We start from the raw sequence: 20,105 nt of genomic DNA on the forward strand, positions 1-20,105 counted from the left end.
GATGTCGTGTAAACCGACCCATGACCAAAACCCACAAAATTCTGCTCGTGACACCAGGCTTGGAGCCAGGTACTGATCTGCTGGCTCTTCCTGCATCTTCCCTCATCATTCCCTGCAACTGGAAGTATAGAGGAGAACACTACTTGTGCTCCCAATTCCTTAACCAGTCGTCCCAAGGCCCTGAAGTCTCTCTTGATTGCCCTCAGACTTCTAGTTGCAACTTCATTGCTGCCTACCTGAAAAATCAGTAACGGATAGTAATCTGTCCGTACGAGCATAGAAAGCTTTCTCTTCACATCTTTAACCTGGGCCTCAGGGAGGCAGCAGACTTCCCTAAGAAGCAGGTCCAGTCTGCATATTGGGCCTTCTGTTCCCCTCAGCAGAGAGTCTCCTATGACAATGACCCATCTGTTTTTCTTTATGGAAGTGGTTTTGATGCAGGGCGTAGGCCGACTTAACCTCGGCGACACCTCCAAGCTAGATGCTAACCATCGTCCTCGTCATTGTTGGGTTCCACCTGCAGAGCCTCATCCCTGTTATGCACGGGCACCTGGGAAGGGGGGGCAGTCACGGAGGAGACGCGCCTGCTGCGCCGGGCAGGAGCTTGTCGCCATTGACCCCTATCCCTTAAGTCACTGTGTTCAGCCAGGCAGAGAGAGGATAGGGAATCCTCCGTATCACGCATCCTGTCTGCCTGTTGGGCCTGTCCCAGGGAAGGCAGGTGTGACTCCAGTAATCTGTCTCTCTCTCGCTCTCCCTGTTACTCCTCAGCCTGGTCACCTCCTCCCGGAGCTGTGTCAGCTCCTCTCCTTGGGCGCACCTCCCACGGGTGTGCTCACTGCTGCCGCCCGGTACTGCCGTAAGAGCAGGGCACACCCTGCAGCCTGGCACCTGGGTGGCAGCGTGTTCCCGCCAGAGCTCTGTCTGGGAAGCTGTGTCAGTCGTGGTGGGTGTAAAGCTTAGAGAGGCCATGGCTTTCTGCCAGGTGGATACCATTGCTCCCTGGTCGAGCTGGCAGAGCTTCAGCACCCTTCCTGCACTCCCCTCCATGCAAACTGCCGCACAAATGAATAGTGAATACAGTGCATACCCTCAGTGTTTCCCGTCTCTAGGTCCTGCTGTGATTTCCCCCTTGCTCTGCAGCTTCAGGCTGCATGGGGTGCCAGAGGCAGCTGCGCCCTTGCATGTGGACATGCAGGGTCCTTCGCCTGAAGAGCTCAGTTTTTCTTGCAACAAAAAAGATCAAGGTAGGCCCTTTTGGAAAGTGTTTTAGATTCTCAGTTCATGTGACTAGAAACTTGAAAAACATTTTATATTACTTATGTGCTTTAGTTTTCTAAACATATCCTGCTCTGGTTTACAAACAGTGTGAAATCTAAGTGAGTGCAATAAAATGCATGAAATTTCTTATTAATCTGTGAAGAACAATTGGTTTGGCATTACTTAGACTTTTATAGTCTCTCAAATTTCAAAGGTTTTGTAATCCAGTATATAAATGCTGGTACAAGGAATCCGATATCTTTATTTTTCGCCTATTTTTCCTTTTTCCCTTTTACCACTGTAAATGAGATAGGACTCTGGTAAAGTTAATAAAGGTAGCCAGCTGAAAAATTAAGAGCCAGGGAAATACTTCACTGATTTAACTGTGAATAGAAGAATCCTATAAATATATTGTCATTGTCTTCACATGAATTTAATCTAAACAGAAACTTCAGGTTTTGCTGTAAAAAGTTTGCACTGGAAGACTCCCTTCCAGAACTAGAAAGCTCATTCATATGCTTATGACAACTGCAAGGTAGGTTTGCTAAATCTGTTCAATTTGGAAAAAGTAGATTTTAGGAAATGCTGGAAGGCACAGTCCAGCCAGATTGCTGTGCCTGTTGGACATTTGGAAAGGGAGATGAAAATGAGAGCTTACCCCCTTGAAAACTGGAAGGGAGTGAGGGCATTGCACCAGAGTTGAAGCAGTATGTAGGGAGAAGGCCTGGGAGGTTCCTGCTGTGCCAGTGGATCTACGGCAAGGAGTCCTCTGTGAACTGGGGAGATGGACCAGCTCAGCACAACAACAGACCAAAGCCTGGCCAGCATGCTAGAAATGCCTGGTAGCACACCGTAGATTGCACTACAGTCATGTCCAGGGTATAAAGCAACACATCTTCCAGTCTGATTTAAACACTGATTTTGAACCCTAACTATGGTAGAAGAGTCTGCTGTTTAAACCCACTGAGCCCTTGTGCATGCAGAACCGCAACAAGTCCCTTTGTTCTGACCTGGCTTTTCTTTTTAAGCACACTAAATTAGCGCATATTTTGTGATCAATGTAGTTGTGTACTTACACTGCTCCATGGGAGACAGTCTCCCTTTGCTGTGACAGAGCAAAGGCTGAAAAAATGAGCAAGTGAACTGTATTTTTCAGACAAGCAGTGCTGACACTTCCTTTGTGTTCAGAAACCACAGGCTCAGCTGGGCTTTTTCGATGGTTTTGAGCCATGGGGTTTCTCTCAAGTAATTTTTTGAAACTTTTCTCCTTAGTCACAAGAGAGAAAAACGTTACCCTTTCAAACAAACGTGCCTCATTTAAGAACTGGACTTTAAGAAACAAATCAGATAGATATCATAATATTGTGAGGCTTGTGACTTAGTAGCTGGAGCTGCAACACTACTTGCAGCAGAGAAGCTTGCAGGACAAGAATCGATAGGTGCTAGTACTTACCACTGGGAAAGGTGAGCACCTGTTATTCTTAAAGCCCATGTTGACAGAGCACAGTCCATACCACACAGAGGTATCTCAACCAGCTTTGCATGAACTAGTTTGGCTACCAGGAGCAGGACAACAATGGGGTAATCACAGTGTTTCTGTGGTCTGAAAACCAGTAAGTTAACCTAGGAGGAATACCACATCATGAGGGCTTCTCCCAGGATCCAGGCTCCTTCCAGTCTGGCTGGGTATTGGCATGTGGACTGTACAGCCTTTTCATTTCTCCCGGACACCAGAAAACATACATTTAATGAGAACAACAACTATTCACTATCCAGCCTTCCCCCTCTGTGGGTGTGGATGGAGAAAATCCAATAGTGGGATACACTTTGGTTCTCGATCCTGCGGCCCTGGATGCCTGGCTGGGACTCCTGGAAATGGTGACACACTAGCAGTCCTTTTGGGTGCTGTCAAAGCCCCGCTGTAGGTAGGAACGACATGTGACAGCTGAGGTTTTCTGTTACATGCTTCCCACCTCAGAGAGAGGAACAGGGCTCAGGAGCTATGGAAATCATTCCAGCTCCAGGACTGGTTTTGGTGGCAACTTTAATTCTAACTGCGTAGCACCTTGCCAGATGGAAAAATTGCACTGGTGCAATTCCTTATTAAGCAGACGTTAATTGTAATATAGCCAGGTCTTAGGAACAGATAAGCATTTTAAAAATGGCATGATTCTGTTAGTAGTTCTTTGAAGATCCCTTTTTCAGCTTCTGGAGAATGTGGCAATTAGGTTTGAAGTTGTTAAGAAAAAAAGAGACACAGGAACTTTTCAGCCGTTATCATCAAGTAATTACTGAAGGTTCATTACTTACCGCAGCTATGCTTCCTGTAATACAAATCTGAGCAAGCAGTGAACATTTTGAGCAGACTCCGGATGATCCTGCATGACCTGCAGCTGGGGAGAAAAGGAGGGGAGGACACACGTTTGGCTTTTCTAGTCTACTTACTCTGCTGATAGGCTTTTTCCTTATGGTGCTCAGAGACTGGCACGATGAAATCCCTTCAGTTCCAGCACATCCTTCAAGGTCCTTTTAAAACTTAGAAACAACTACCAGGACTTCAGCTATAGCTTAGCAAATACATCATAATAATATTTGGAGGGGGAATATCATTATTAATCTAAAATTATATACTCTTTCAAAATCCTTCCAAAAATTATTTCCTTTTGGGGTATTTCATCATGCAGATGTTATATAGAATATCAATTACTTTAAACTCTTTTTAAACTCTAGGATGAGATTGAAGCAGGTCATTGCATGCTTGTATTTTGGTGATCTTATAGATGCTTAATACCTTGCTTATCTTGTTTGCATGTGGTGCCCCTTCCAGGCATGAAGTGATGGCATGTGCTCTTCATGTTTTAAAAAAAACTTTTTTGACTTTCATGGAATTATACAGACTGGAGTTGTTAAAAATAGTTCAATAAGTTGTTTCTATAAACTCAGCCTTTCTCCCCTGCAAACAAAAGCCCTTAATTAAGAATTACAGATACCAAAACACTCTCCTTCAGCATTTTCAAAAGGAATCCTTCTCATTTTTCAGTCTAAAATGAGTTTCAGGTTTAGTAAATTTTAGTAAAGAAAAATCCTGAAGTTAAAACAGTTCAAAAGAAGTGAAAAGATGTTAAGAATAAATATTGTCCAACACCCAATACTGTGCCTTTAAGTCTTCTTTTCATTTAGGGTTATTGAAATAATTTGCTGAGAAAAAGCTTTATTTTTTCCATGGATTCTGACCAGGCAGGAAATAAATATAAAAAAAAACCAAACAAAACAACAAAAAATGAACATAACCAGTGGTTTGTATGGTTGTAGTTAAAATATATAGCAGAATTCAGTAGGCAGATTAGCTGTGTCTATGGGAAGAACAGAAGCTAAGAGTGATGATTCCTTACAGATTTAAAATGTCAGAGAAATAGAGTCTTCTTTTTACATGGAAAAAAAATATTTGTCCTAATGTTGTAAAGTATTTAAAAACTCCTCTCTTGTATTTCATCAGATTTGGTGGGATTTTTTCTATGTAGTCTAGAGTTTAAAATCAAAACATTAACCTTGGAGAAGTTAGTATTTTTAGCCCAACTGATGGCTTGCTTTTCCACTTTGACGATATGGATGTTAGCAACCTCAACTGACCTTCTCTAAATCATTCAAGAAGTATGTTAGCAACACCCCCTCCTTTCCAAGCTGGATGCTTTTACAAGGTGTCCAGAGATGACCCAGAGCCTGCCAGCAGCTGGCTTCTAGCCTGCAATAAGCCTGTTTTTTTGTGCCCTACATCAGGAGCCATAGAGGTGCTAGAATGGACTACGAGCGCTTCCTCCAGCATGAAGGAAATCTCACCGTCTAAAAATAGAAATAGTTTGGAAACAGACAGGGATTTCAATCTTTCAATGGCCTGCGTGACAGCCATGCCACAGAGTGCACAGGAGCGCACACGTGATGTCCCTGCTTGAATGCCAATAAGGAGAAAATCTGTTCTGTTTCACAAGGTTAAGTGGAAATGTCAGTCTGATTGACCGATGTTTTTAAAAGAGAGAACTTAGTATCTGGTAGAAGGACCCACACTGGCTTTTATGCTTCATTTGTTCCCATCCTTTGGACAGCAGCATGCCTGTGAGGGCAAAGAGTTTTCCTCTCCTTCCCTCCTCGGTGCAGTTGTGACAACTGTCTCTGAAAGACTGCCACCTTGCCATTAATGCTCTGGGGGAAAATTATCTGTAGTGTTAAGCTCACTGGCTTCATGAACTTACATGTAGGATGAATTTGACTAATAGTTTCCACGCGAAGGATTATCAGAAGACCTGCTGGCCTCATGTATTTTATAGACACACATTTTATACAGCCAGTGAACTGTGCTTGGGTATCAGCTGCGACCAAAGCAACCACCAGTTTGCTCTGGACTAAATGCTGTAAAAAGCCCTCCCTGTGAAATAGTCTCACTTTCTTCCCTTTATATACAAAGCTGGTGAGTAGAGCACATAAATCTAATTGAAAAATGGCTGATCTACTTTTTAATTTATTGCCTTACTGTCACTGCAAATCTATTCAATAATCCATTACAAAATGAAATCTCTTATTTTTCTGCAGTGACAGTGTATAATGCACATCTGTTATCAAATTAAATGGAGGAACCAAGAGTAATTCTTGCCCAATCTATTAGATGGCTTCAGCTGTTCTTTTTTCATGGTCTAGTCAATTTTCAACCTGCTAAGACGAATTAATCTATGCACAACTATGGCACACACCCCAAGCAATAACTTTCAGTAGCGTGTATGCATGCCAGTCTTGTGTGAGAGGACTTAAGTGAAAGCAAAACCATGGGTGCAGGAGATGAGATTTTTCTGATACAAAGTACATTTCATGTTGCTTTGGGATTTTGTCACAGATTTAATCTTTCCCATGGATGTAAAATTTCCATCTTTCAAAGGTTTTTTTCAATTAAGATTGCTGATTCAGGACTGACGGGTAGACATAGAATATAATGACATGACACTGCTATCTACTAGGTAAGATGCTGAAACACCAGAGATATTTATATCTCAGAAAAAAATCTGCATACTTGACCTCTAAGATAATTTTTTTGGTTTATGCCAAGCTTTCACATTTTTACCTAACTGCTGATCTTAGCAGAAAACATCGCTGATTGCATGAAAAGGTCAAAGTAAAGCTGCTGCGTTCAGTTTAGTTGAAAGCATTGATATTTCCCTTGCACAAAAATATATTTTATGTTGTGTCCCCCTAATCCATACTGCCACTGCAAATACACATACACAAGCATATTTTTCCTTTATCATTGAAATGGATTGTAAATAAACCCATTCTGGTATGGTAAACTATATCAGTTGCACTTATTTGTTATTTAATGTATTCTGCTTGCATCCAGATATTTGCTGTTTGGAGCTAGCTGTGGTAGCTGAATTCTTAAAATTTTAATACAAGTGGCCGAGTGCAATAAAGATTCTCCCTGGAAGGTGATGCTTCACCTTTACATGTGTTCCCACAGAACAGCCAGCAATTAGAGACACCATCATTACTGCCTCATAACAAATGCTTTGCATGTCCAACAATACTTCTGATGAGACCATTTCTGAAGCTACCACTCTGCAGGAGAAAGCGCCCATTATCTGACACACTGAATTAATGCTCTCCCTTTATAGGCTGACCCCATGTGTTGAAGAGTATTGTATAATGCATGATGCTGCATAATTGAAGCAGGAAAACTGGGGCACAAAGTATGGACAAGAACAAGTCACTGGCAAGGGGAAAGAGCTCTTCCAGCTTTGCTTATGTCTCTGTTCTTATAAATATGAACTCAACTAAAATAGTAATTCAGAAGCCTTGTAAAACTGCTCAGTCCATTACACTGATGTGGCAGTGACTATGCATTGCTATGTACAAAGTTATGGACTTGCCATAAAGCTGTATGGACCTGTCAGGATCGCTAAATGATTTTTAGCCTCATAGTACCTCTAGCATTGTAAGAAGGTGTCCTCTTCCCAGTTTTCTTGGTGGGAAATTGAGGTGCAAGTTTGCAATAGTGGCCTAGTCACACTCTCTTATTCAGGTCTCTCCTGGACAAAGCATTGAGGAGCTATGGAGCAGGCTATGCAGATCTGTAATCAGAAGGCACGCATCAGTCTTTTCATAGTGGTGTGGGTATGTGTGTTTTTAAACAGCTGACTCAAGGAGCTTCGTGGCTGTTACTTTCTAGCTAAGAAAGAAAGGACATTATTAGCCCTTCTGCTCTGACCTTCTAGGCAACTACAGGCTGATAAACTGATAATTCAGGACTAATATATGTTAGTCCATAGGACATGTTATTTCATCTGGCATTAATTTGTGGGTGATTTCCGTAGCACGGATATGAAAATCAACTCTTGTGTATCCAGCTATTTGTTTAAACAGTATGATTTTACCTGTACAGGTATCATTTAGGGATGGGTAAAAACCAGACAGTCATGTGGCCTGCTGCATTCTTTGGTAACTTTAAAAGTCTAAATTTAGTCTAAATTTTCTGTCACTCTACTAAACCAAAAATATATCAAAATACCACTCAGCATCTTACTGGACTTTTGGCCAGAAGCTCAGTAGGCTTTCATGGGACTGTGAGTCTTCCTCTTCCCACCCCTTTCAGTGGTCCTGAGTTCCCCAGACACCCTGATCAGGCCAAGAGGGCAGGTAGTGTCCTTGTGGCACTTCCTTCTCTGGTAGACACCTCAGCCCGAGGAGACACGGGGACACTGACCTCCCCTCAGTGAGCTCACCTAGAGAGCCACTAGCCAGGTGGAAGAGAAAAAGTGTAGCCCCTTTGGTGTCCTTCCCTCTGCACAGCTGGAGCTAATGGACAGCTGGAGGTGATGAACGGCTGAAGCAGGGAAGCTGTGCGGGCATCTGTGCCTCGGCCCCACGGAGGGCACGGGGAAGGGATGGCGCAGGGCAGGGATGCAGGATGGTGCAGGACAAGGCTAAGCTCTGCAAAGAGGGGCAGAGAGGAGTACAGGATTCATATTGCATCTTCAGGGATAACTGTGGCTCCTGATCACTTTGGTATCCAGTGGCATCACCAAGGTACTGCCATGTGGTACTGCCATGGCTTTGGCACAGTGCTTGTCCCTGGTCCCACTGCAGTCATTGGAGTGAAACCCAGAAGTCTCAAAACTAGCTCATGCAAAGCCAGACTGGGGATTTGCCATGTCTGATGATGTAGCCAGCTCCCCTCTTACTCAGAGCTTGCTTTCAGAGCCTGCTACTAAGTAGTTTTGAGATGAAAACACAGCTTATATTTGTGTTCCTAAGAGCACCACGGGGACTGGTAAAAGTGGCCCTGACTTGTTTGCTTTCCAAGCGTCCAAATAATCTCTTGAATGAACATCCTAATTGTGTATATGCTTCCAAGTTAAGTCTTCCTTACCTTACTATCTCATGAATCTTAATGGCTAATGCATTTGGGAAATATAATATTTAGTAAATAAAAAACCTGAATAAATTATTTATAATCAAGATAGTTATTACCGTATACATAAGTGTTAAGTGATTATGTCAGAAATTATTTCTTGCAGGTTTTCAAGTACCAACTGAAAATGGGTTTGATTAATTGGATCTGATCCTCTGATGAAATAAACCTATGTATGAAATAACATCTTATCTGAAACAACCTCTTGTCCCCATTTTTTTCTCCAATGACATGAAAGAAGGACTAGGTGGTGGCAAAAGTCTGCTTTCTGTATCTGATTACACACAGGTTCCAGTCTAGCTGGAAAAAATGCTAGAAAATAAGAGTAGTGAATACCAGAGGAAGAACTGTCACATCTATTAGACCTTCATAAAACTCACTGAGCATATGACATCAATCGTTAAAAAAAAAAAAACAAAAATCAAGTAGAGGGAATAATATAGATTGTGAAATAGTTGTGTCTACAGTATGGAGAAGAGAAAACCTTCACAGGATCCCCACAACAGTCTGTGTCTCATTCACCTATGTCATGAATTCTCATTAAACATGTCAATTACCACTTCTATTATGCCAGCTCAAAATGCTATTCAGCTAATTAATAAATTATATTTTGGTTTATTATCACACCTTTAACACTCTGGGCAGCAGGTGAAAACAAAGGGTGAGTCCCAGTGAAAGGGAGGTGAGCACTGGAAGTCTGGCCATTGCCTTGTGTCTTTTTTTTTGCATAATGGATGTCCCAGTGTCACAGAATATTAGAAAAACAGGTCTGAAAGTGAATGTCAATCTTGACAAAGGTATATCTAGCATTGTCTCAGAAACTTCCAGTGCGGAAAACCCCACACCTTTCCAGGAAATCTGCTCCAGATCAGTCTCCTTTCTGTAAATTAGCTTTTCCTGTAGTCTACAGAAAATCTCCCATTTTGTACTTTAAGCTCATGACTTTTTGTTCCATCCATGTGGGACATGGAAACCAGTGAATTGCATTCCTCTCTGCAGCAACTTTTTCATACAGAAAGACTGACTTGGTGTCTCCCTCCAGTCTACTTCCCGCTTACAACCTCCATTTCTTCTACCTGCCCTCAGACACCCTGTGTTGTAGACCTGAGCTTGTATTTGTTGCTTTTCTCTCAGTTATGGCTTTTCTGAAGCCTGAGTGCCCAAAGTGTTTTGGCTGATGTGTACCCAGTACTAACCAGAGTTACAGGATTACTTTTGTGTGCTTTGCACGCTGTACGCTCAGATATATTCTCCATGAGAAAGCTTGCCGTTTTAGGGTGTATGTAGCACTGTCAGCTCATATTCAGCTTCCGATTTATTAGAAGCAGCAGCTCCTTTTCTGCAGGGTGCCTTTCTCCTACCCTCTCTTTGCACAGCTGATTTTTCCTGCCTAAGTCAGAGTTGGATTTCACCCAGAATTTTGGGGCCATAACTCCAACTGATCAACATGATTTTAAATTCTAATCCTGTTCTTCAATATAAGATCAGTTTAGAGCACTCTTAAACTTTAAGACAAGTGTTTTCTATTTCATCATGAATGTTTTCTTCTTCTACATAATTAGTGAAAACAATGAGTAGTCCACAAGAACTCTGTAAAGCCCTGCCCAATACTTCTGTTTAGTGCCATGATGACTTGTCGATATCTATTCTCTAAGTATGTTTACACGAACAGTTTTGAACCCTCTTATATTAGCTTCATCTGGACTGTGTTTCTGTTAGCTTGCAAGAAAGTCAGACAAAACAGTGTATATAAGCTTACTGGAGTCTAGTAATGTCACATTACTGATTCTTCGCTTTTCTTTAGACTTGTTACATTATCAAGGAAGGAAATTAATAGTTTGACATGATATGTTATTTAGAAATTCATCTTGGGTCTTTCTTAAACTCTTGCCATTTTCCCAGCATCTGCAGTTGTTTGTTGAGTAATTCATTCCAATAGTTTTCCTGGCTCTGAAGGTGAACACAGCATCTTCTAGCCCCCAGAGCAATTCCTCTGTCTCCTGTTGGAAGATGGTGCTATAATCATTCATCTTCCACCTTCTGAAACGTCACCTGTCCTCAGCAGGCATTCTCAAAAACAATCTCTGATTGTTCTGAAATTATTTCAGCCCATTCTTTAAATATCTTACAATTTTCATCAGACCCAGCTGGGCTGAAAAAAATGCAGCTACACTGTCTTTTCTGAACTTTTCCTTTTGTATTCTAACCTGAGTTCTTGTCCTTTTGATGCTGGTGTGAATTCAGTTAGTAATCCAGTTACAGCCACATTTTCTGGTGAAGAGTGAAGAAAAAAAGACACTAAAACTTTTCTGCCCTTTTCCTGCCATCCATCAGTAACTTTAGCTTGCTGTTGAGAGCCATTCCCCTGCAGGGAAGTTGAAGAGAAAAGGACAAGGGTCCATACTGTATTCTGCCAATGTCTTTCTACTCACTCTAATAGACTAGTTCAAAATAAGGTGCTATTCATTCACACAGAAGCGAGATAAAGACCTTAACAAGCATAAAGGAAAATGATGGGTATTCTGTAGAAATTTTGCTCTTAAGGGTAGAAATATTAATAAATATATGTATTTCATCTCTACATTTTCTATTTCATTTTCAAAACTGGATTAAAAAAAGGTACCTTTTTTTCCTCCCTTATTTGGAAAGTGGACAGAAGGGGACTGGAAGGTTTGATTTCCATGACATCGTACTTCCCATGTCAAAAAATAATGGGAAAAGAAAGGGAAGAGAGAAGATGAGCATCATCTTCTAGTGGTATGATCAAAGCATATAGCTTTCCTTCAGTTTGAAAGAGAACGGAGCTAAGTCTGAACCCGTGTCTACAAATGATATATTCCAACTAATTTTAGCCCCTTAGCCCATGGCAGCGAGAGGAATGCTAGAAAATTAGCTGATGCTAGTGACAAAATTTCCCGAAAAGGAGCAATGAAAAGTGATACCTGGAATGTCATTTCTTTTCAAACAGTCTGCTTATTCATCTTCAAAACATCTTTTTGACTGTGAAGTAGTTTAACTATGTCACTTCAGGGTGTGCATGTAATAACCAAAAAGACTTTATGGTAACATTCCCTAATTCATTTTTCACACCTATTTTGATTAAATAATGTGCTGGAAATCCATCTTACTCATTATATCTTGGGCTGATTGAGAGGATGGTAACAAGGATCCAGTTAACAATTGAATTACAACAAAAGCTAACCATAATTATTCCTCAGTTCTTAAAGGTTAATAATAGAGGGCTGTGCATCCTCAGGGCTCAGTACAGTTGCCAAAATGTATGCAGGGAAAATTTAGGCTGAAAATATTTGCCTAGTATCATCAAAAGAATGATGAGCATGAAATGTATCTAATAACAAGTTGTTACTCAGAAGCAGTTATACTGTGGTGTTCCATCAGAAAAGCAAAGGCATAATAATCTATTAAATTAAAACTCCTGTTTTCTCACTAATAATCAAAAGCAACATTATGTTGTAATAATAACACAAACATGATGATAAAACAATTAGGATGGATATAGGTTTGATGTAAACATAAATGAATGGCACGACCAGCCAGTAAGAATTAGACAGCCTAATGAATTTGCCAAACACAGGTTGGAAAGTAGCGGAAAATGAGTGAAGTACATAAAATATGAGACAAAGGCATATTTAAGGGGAGGAGAGGATGATTCCAAAGCACTGTCCCAGGACCTTGTTGCAGGATAGCAATTATGACTTGTCTTTCCCCTTTGCTGTAATTTGAGCCTTTATAATGAAAAAGTGTTTGAGATGAGCAGGGAACCTTTCCCCATGACTCAGTTTCTGCTGAGTTAAACCTGTGGGCTAATTTTGGATGAACTTTTCAGAAGCAAGTCTAGCAAAAATAGCAAGTACTTAATTACTCCTCTTTAATCTGAGACGTCAAGGTGTGTGCAGGTGGTAGAGCACCCTTCTGCAGCCCAAGAATGGGCAGCCGGAGTCTCTGCTTGAGGATCATGCTCTGCACTCTGCTGCTCACTGGGCACCTGCGGATGTCCCATCTGAAGGAGACTGCTTTTCTTATGGTGAGGTTTAGACTACAAGCCTCCTTTTGCAGAGGCAGCCTACCACTCCACAGGAGCCTCCCTGGCCCCATTCACCAGCTGCCTTAATGGAAACTTGAGTGCATATTTAAAGAAAGTATCTATTTGTGGAACTGAGATTTTAAACAAGTGTGGCAATTAATGCCAAGCTGGAATTTGTGTATAGTAGACCTGTTTCCATTGGGAATTGAACTGAGTAATTATTGATTTCACATGGCCCACCTGATGCTCAACATGGAGTTTCTTTTTTCTGTCAATTGTGCAGAATTTATACATTTTAATGCAGTACTCGCTTCAAGAAATCTGCAGAGAATACGCCTTCCAAGTCGTACATTACACATACAGTTACATCCAACCAAGGAATCTGAAACTTTACAGATTAATATTCAAAAAGCAGAAGGCTAAAAGAGGTTGCTGTTTATGAGATGCAATGAGAAAAAAATATTTTTATGCAAGGTGCCTAGATTGAACTGGCAGGCAGATCAATGTGTTATCCAGCACTTGAATGGAGGAGCAGTGTATTTGTTTCCTACAGCACTGCAATTGTGAAAATGAGTCAGAGAATCAGACTATCCATACTTTTATGAATATTTATTATCTTGCCATATGGGTCCTGCTTCTTTTTATAAGATCTTTTAAATATTTAAATATTCAGTACTCTTTAAAGATGCCCACAGAAATGTAGAGGCAAGCTATTTTTATTTTTATTATATGAAATAATTTTTCATAATAAAGTAGATTGAAAATTAGAATTCTTTTTTTAATTGAAAGTGGCTATAAAGAAAAAGAAATTAATAAAGCATAAACTGGTACCTTAAACAATCCTTTTTTATACTTAGTTATCGCTAGTCTTATTGAAGCTTCTGCAAATCAGACATTTAAATGAAAAGGGATTGCACTTTTATAGGCTGTGCTTTTGACAATTTTGTTGTTAAAACCTAGGAGGAAAGACTCCATCACAAAAATGTGTTCTCAGTTCAAAAGTTCAGTTACACTTTGATTGAGAACAAGACCATTTGGTTGCTCATGTGTCACAGTTTCCTTATGAAACACCTCGTAAGTATTACAGATGATTTTAAGAGCCCAAGCTATATCAGAGTGCATCTGACTCGCCTCACTATAATGCTGATAAGAAAAAATTTGAGCCCTGGGAGAATCCAGACCCATAGACCAGCCTTGTTGTTGGACTCATTTTTCACATAACTGAGCTTCTTGAGATTTGTGGTCACTTTAACTTCTATCATGTTTCACAGCAGAGGGGGGTTATTGGACTGTGTCATAGTCTAACTGTGCTTTGGGTAATCCGTGATTTCCCCCCCTAGACCTCCCATGCTCATGTACATGCGACTGAAGACGGCATCACTCCTCACTTCAGAATCCACGGATGAGGCGTTCAGTGGCTGCACTGGGTTTCCACAGGTAAGTTGCATTTCAGCAGTGGGTAAAGGGTGTCTTATTCACACCACATAACATGAATTTCTTCCAGGAAAAAAGGATTTCTGTAAAGTTTTATGTTAATTGGTGTCGTCCTGATGAATTAATAAGCATAAACTGAATGTATCAGAGGAGTCAGATTATCTAAAAGCTACTTCACAACAGTATTTATAGATATGATATTGTGAGTTAGATCTGGAGGTGGTGATATTCAGAGGCTTTATGCTGATTTGTATCAGCTTTAGGGATCTTGTCCTTTGGATGAATTCCACCGTACATCAGACAGGAAGGTACTCATTTTCCCAGGAGTTTGCCTAGCTGAAAGCTATAGATCAAGCTATGCACACTTTAAAAAGCAGCACTTTTGCCTCTGGTTTCAATTCAAAAGGTAGCAGGGAGATTTTTTTTTTTTTTCTATATTCAATTATCCCTTAGTTTAAACCTCAGTAATTCACCCCGTTTACCGAACACTTTAAGTTTAAGCCTGAATCAAATCTCTTAGGAATAGCACTTTAAACTACTGCAGGTCTCTAAAGCAACTACCTCCAGCTATATCTTGAAGTCCAGATTAAAGAACACAAAAGAGTACATACTGCAGATTTTTTTTTCTCTCACTTATACTATTTTGTACCAACGTAACTTCACTGTTTTTCCTGGAGCTGCCCGTCATTTACACTGGTGAGAGAGTAAGGACAATCACGCTTTATCTGCAGATATATAAATAAGAAGGGATAAGTGAAGAAAATGTACAACTTGAGTTACATTCAAAGCTGGACCAAAAGGAATCTATTTTGCCAAAATACAAACCTCCATCAAACCACTTGCCATCTCAATTGCATTGTTTTATACCCTCTTCAGCCTGTCAACTTTGAATTTAACCCCACTAGCAGCTGCTGTGACTTGAATTCAAGGAGAGATCAGCAGAGCTATAACTGGGAGGGAAGAGCTCAGAGGTACCACCCAGGCACCAGAAGTGAGGTACAACACCACCAGATTACCTTAGGTCAGATTTATTCTGACACCTGAATTTAGGTGTCCCTATGTGAGCCTGGTGTTTCAGCTCCTCTTACAGGCAGCATAGTCAGCTGAAGCCTGTCAAGCTCTTCAGCTCACACCCAGCCTGGGTTCAGCTGTCCAGCTGCCCAGATGTCAGCACCTAGCACTGTGCAAAGTCCTCTGGGTACCCTGCCTGGCGCAGCTGCTGGACCAAACATGTGGGATCATCCTCTTGGCCCTGTGCTATGCCTGAGAGTCAGCTGAGGGCATTTCAAGCGCTCTAGGACACCTCAAATAGCACTAGATGCTTACATGTGGGCAACTGAATCACGCCCCTATGCCTGGGCAGCTAAATAACCCTCCCGACTCCCCTGGGTATATTACCTAGGGGTTCAGTTTGGTGCCCACTCACAGGTGTGCAGGGGTACTTGCGATGCCATGGTGTATCCTCATGGGCTGGCAGGTGGGGCAAAGGTATGTGCCCTTCTGAAATGGGAGTTGCAGGGGAGGGGGATCCTGCTGACCCTCGAGCAATGCAGCTGAGGGCACCTACCTCATCCCCTGCATCTCCCCAGAGGCACCAGGGTCACCTGTAAGCTGTGATAAGGCACCTTCACTTCCATGTCCAAACTTGGAGCTGAATCCGCCCTTATCTGTCAGCTGAGCAACCAAATCTGCATGCCAGGGAGGCATTTTAACTGTGTATGCTAAATCAGGGCTGGAAAAGTTGAGAACATAAGTATGGGCAGCTACTGTGTATGCGCTCATCTGTCAAGTGGCATTTTAGGGCAGGGTCTTCCTATCATCCTGTGGACTTCAGCTCTGCCTAGAGGCTCTCTGTGGTCCCTATAGGGTGTGCTCACACAAAAGCAGTAGACTGGTTATTAAACAGCTTTAAACTCTTAAATATGTCATTTCAAAGTCATAGAGGAGACAGTAAATCATTTAATGGTAAGCAGGGACTCCACTTTGATAAGTATGTCTTTAAAACATAAACACAGGCAAAGCAGGAAGGAAACGTAGCTCATATCAGCTTAGTACTGTGATATACTCTCTCATCTTTTAAACAAATAAAATATAAGGATTATATTAGGACTAAAATAAAATAAAATATTAGGATTAAAAAAAAATTAACCACACACAGTAACTGGGAGCCTAGTAACCTTCCAAGAACCAGAACATTTTAGTAGCTCTCATTATATAGTCTCTGAAGAATCCATGACAAGTTCATCCTTATCCCTCCCTTTAATGGAAGAAGCACTGTTAAAGAGTCAGGAGCATTAAAGACCTCATAACAGCTTTCTGACAAGACTGTTTTAATTTCAGAAATTTTATGATGAGCGAGAGCTATATAAAGATGATGACAGCATCCACTGTTTCTTTTTTCCAAAATGGTTATTTAAAATATCAGCCTCATTAAAACAGCTGCAGACATCTTGTAAGATCCATACTGAAATGCCTCCTAGGCCAATTTCTCATTTGGATCCCCAAGACTGGCACTTTGCCAGAAGGATTGCAGAGTCTGCATGATATTTGTTCATTTTTAATTTTAACATTGGCATCACCTCTTGAAGAGAAGCAGCAAAAAGGACAACACAGGGGCATACGGTTTTTAATAGCAGTGTGTCAAATCTACTTTTTAGTAAGATGAAAGGTGGTTTGAGTATGCCCAGGTACCTTGGCTGCCAATGATCAGTGCTTGCTTATTGATATATAGTATTTGTACAATGAGAGCACACAAAGATTTGACTCAAGAATGAAGTCTTCTAGCACCAGGAATGGTATAAACATAAAGTTAGGTCTTCAATTTTGCTTTGTTGACTTTAACCAAGCCAAAAACTGCAAGTCTCAAAACACTAGCACACATATGGAGGTATCTTCAGCTCTGGTAACCAGAGAAAACTGTAAGGCCACTCAGCAAACCTTGATGTCAAGGGGAGGTGGTGAACAGAAGGGTATTTGGGAGTCTCCAAAAAAAATCCCTGAGGTTGTAGCATGACTTTCCATACGGCAGAGCGCAGGTAGTGAGTGCAGACATGCCAAATGGTGTTACAGCCCAGTGGAAAGGGGAAAGAAACTTAAATTCAGACATTCCTTGGCTGCCTCCTCAAGAGCTCTTTGCATTATTCCAGGGTCCTTTTTAGCTCCTGGGAAAGTCTGATAATACTGCCTCTTGTGACCCTCCCTGGAGTGGTGGGATCTCACTGGGAGAAAGCAATTTAAACCTGCCCAGCAGCACTTACCACCCCAAGGGAGACAAAATATGAAAATCAGTAACTACTAAACCCCAAGTGTCCAAAACCTATCAGAAATAAGAAGTGGAAAACACCCATCCTTTTCACAAGACTAATTTCCCTAAGGATTGCTGTTTGGTGCTCTCCACTGCTCACCCTAGTCTATATCTGCCTCCCACCTACACCCTGTCCTCCCCAGGGGCTTGCTGTAAGTCTGGGAGAGACTGAATGAGACCTGATTGCTGTTCACATGCTGTTAACAACCAACTGCCTGAGCTCAGCCACTTCTGTTCTTTGGAGGAAATCACATCTTTGGTCCTGCTGATAAGAGACAGAGAACTAGAGGTGCTCCAGTTTTTTCTGCCCAGCTCTCCTATGCAGCTGCTTCTCAGCACTTTGTCTTTCCCTTTTCCTTGCAATACAGCTGCCACTTCTGTGAGACTCCGTGGTGTTTGAGCCTCTCCTCCTTGTCCAGAGGTGCTGGTTTCCACACATCCCTCCCAGGCTCATCACCGCATGAGGCCCCGCCAGGAGGATGACTTTTCTGTGGGGGTGTACAGGGATGGTGTCCCAGCACAGCCAGCCAAGAGCTTCCCAGGGCAGCAGCTCCCATGAGGCAATAAGTGCTGTTACTCACAAGGAAAGCCAGCACTAGGGTTAATAAGTATGTGTATTTCTGCTGCTGCAAAAAAAAAAAAGCACACTGCCACAATCAGCTGGGCTTGCATTCAGAATATGTATAAATACCCAGACCTTTTGTCAGAAGCAGAGAGGGGCTGGGACACCACTGCACCACAAGGGAGGTGGGAGGAGAAACACAGTAGTGGGAAGAGAAACACAGTAGTGGGAGCATCTAACTCTTGGGTAGGTTTCTGAACAGCAATGTGGCACAGCAAGGACAGATTACATGCGTATTTGTTTTCATGGCAACACATTCCTCTTTGCACCCAAGATAACAGTGCAGCAGACTCTGCTACTAAGTGTAGTATTTATATGTGGACACATTGACTCTACTCCCTTGATTGCTTTTATGTCAAATGAAGTCATTAGAGCTCCAGGATGAAGAAGTAGGTAGGTGCTGTCATGAGAGTAGACAGAACATATCCTGAGAGGAGGCACTGAATTTGATAATAGTAGCAGGGTTTTTTTTTGAGGTAATTTATAGCAATAATATAAGAAAAAGGAAGACTTAGTATTAAGAAGGGCAGGTTTCTGTTGCTGCTGTTTTTATCTGTGCTAGCACACTGCAGTTTCTCTCATTCAGCATGCTATTCAGTCCAGGGACTGATTTTATTGTCAGAACTTCAAGTATTGATTAAAGCTGATGAAAAAGAGTTCCCTCGCATCAGAAAAGCTTTGAAGAGCAGCATAATATGAATTCTAGTCATGTGCATGCCCTTTCACAAGCTGCTATAGGCTTAGTGATAGCAGTATCCCCTAAATATGCATTAGCATTGATCACCTGTTAGACTGGCACATGTAACACCTTTAATTGAGATAAAAGACAACGTTTTCCAATTCTTTTCCTCTCCTATGGTAATTAGGAATAACGCCATTCAGTGTTCACAGACCAAACAGACATGTGAAAGATGCCAAAGAGCAAAGACTGGTATTTTTCTTTGGATTTATTTAAAGGAGATAATCGATGGTACATATAACTATCCTTCGCTGATATACCTCCCTCTGCTTCCCTTCATTTCCCAGACACAGACACTTGGGCGATTTCTGCAGACAGTAGTAACTTAAATTCATATCCACGATTCTTCACTGGTAGGCATCTTATTACTGCGCCCCCTCATGCTTCTAGCTCTGGTGCTGACAAAGGCATAGCCAGCCAGGATCTTGGTGTCTCCTGATGCAAACATCGCTAATCGTTAAACTCTCTATCCACAGAGCATATCTGTAAGGCTGAGTTATTTCTACCATGTGAATAGAAATTCATACTCTCATGCTAGGCTAAACTTTAAAAAGTACAGTGAAATGAGGTTAACAGCATTCTGTCTTATTTCTATTAAGGTGTAGGTCCACTATCATCTTTCTTGTTTAGCAGTGCTCTTTGTGTGAAAGAGACGCTGGAAGTCGTCTCAAAAAAACTTCAAGCAGCTACAGACAAGCCATTTACTTCTGGACTAGTCACTGTCAGGCTTCTCTATGGTGAGCAGACACTTTTAGGGGTGATCCACCTGACAGACACGACATCTGCTTCAGCATGTGAGGAACTAGGGTCTTGAGGTTGCGACCACAATAGCGGTAGATATCCACATTGCAAACATCAGCAGTTGCGAGACAAACCTCACCATCATGTCTTTATTTGGTTGTAGACACACAGAAAGCTTGTAATAGGAAGGCACTTGTGCTGTAAGAGGCTTGATGGAGGAAAAGTATGGAGAAAACAGTTCCCGAGGGACACTGAAGATCTTAATTATGTGAGAGGACTACAGATGGCTAAACAAGTTACTCATGTTTAGCATCAGATTTTGATGTTCTTATTTAGCCTCAGAAATAAATCAAACTGCAGACTGTCCCACTGAAAGACACGGCACTTCCGCAGAGGAGAGATCTCTTTAGGTAGAAAGGGTTAGTATCATAAAAAATCCCCTTGAACTTACTATCCGTAGTTACACTTGTGAGGAACCGGGGGTAGCTGGAACACGTGCATGTCTTCTAC

The 20,105-nt window shown here is 41.6% G+C and overlaps 1 long non-coding RNA gene across 1 annotated transcript in view; it reads left to right on the forward strand.

The window, feature by feature from the left end:
• Nucleotides 1–1,056: 1,056 nt before the first annotated feature.
• Nucleotides 1,057–20,105, forward strand: part of LOC148055779 (uncharacterized) — a 31,942-nt gene continuing 12,893 nt past the window's right edge. Inside the window, exons 1-2 of the long non-coding RNA XR_015705102.1 lie at nucleotides 1,057–1,247; nucleotides 14,096–14,192. This is a non-coding gene — a long non-coding RNA (uncharacterized LOC148055779). The remainder of the gene's footprint in view (nucleotides 1,248–14,095; nucleotides 14,193–20,105) is intronic.

The sequence above is a fragment of the Nipponia nippon genome, unplaced genomic scaffold (genome assembly GCF_047370975.1).
Source record: "Nipponia nippon isolate SJK-2023a ecotype South Korea unplaced genomic scaffold, ASM4737097v1 scaffold_2, whole genome shotgun sequence".
Classification (NCBI taxonomy): domain Eukaryota; kingdom Metazoa; phylum Chordata; class Aves; order Pelecaniformes; family Threskiornithidae; genus Nipponia; species Nipponia nippon.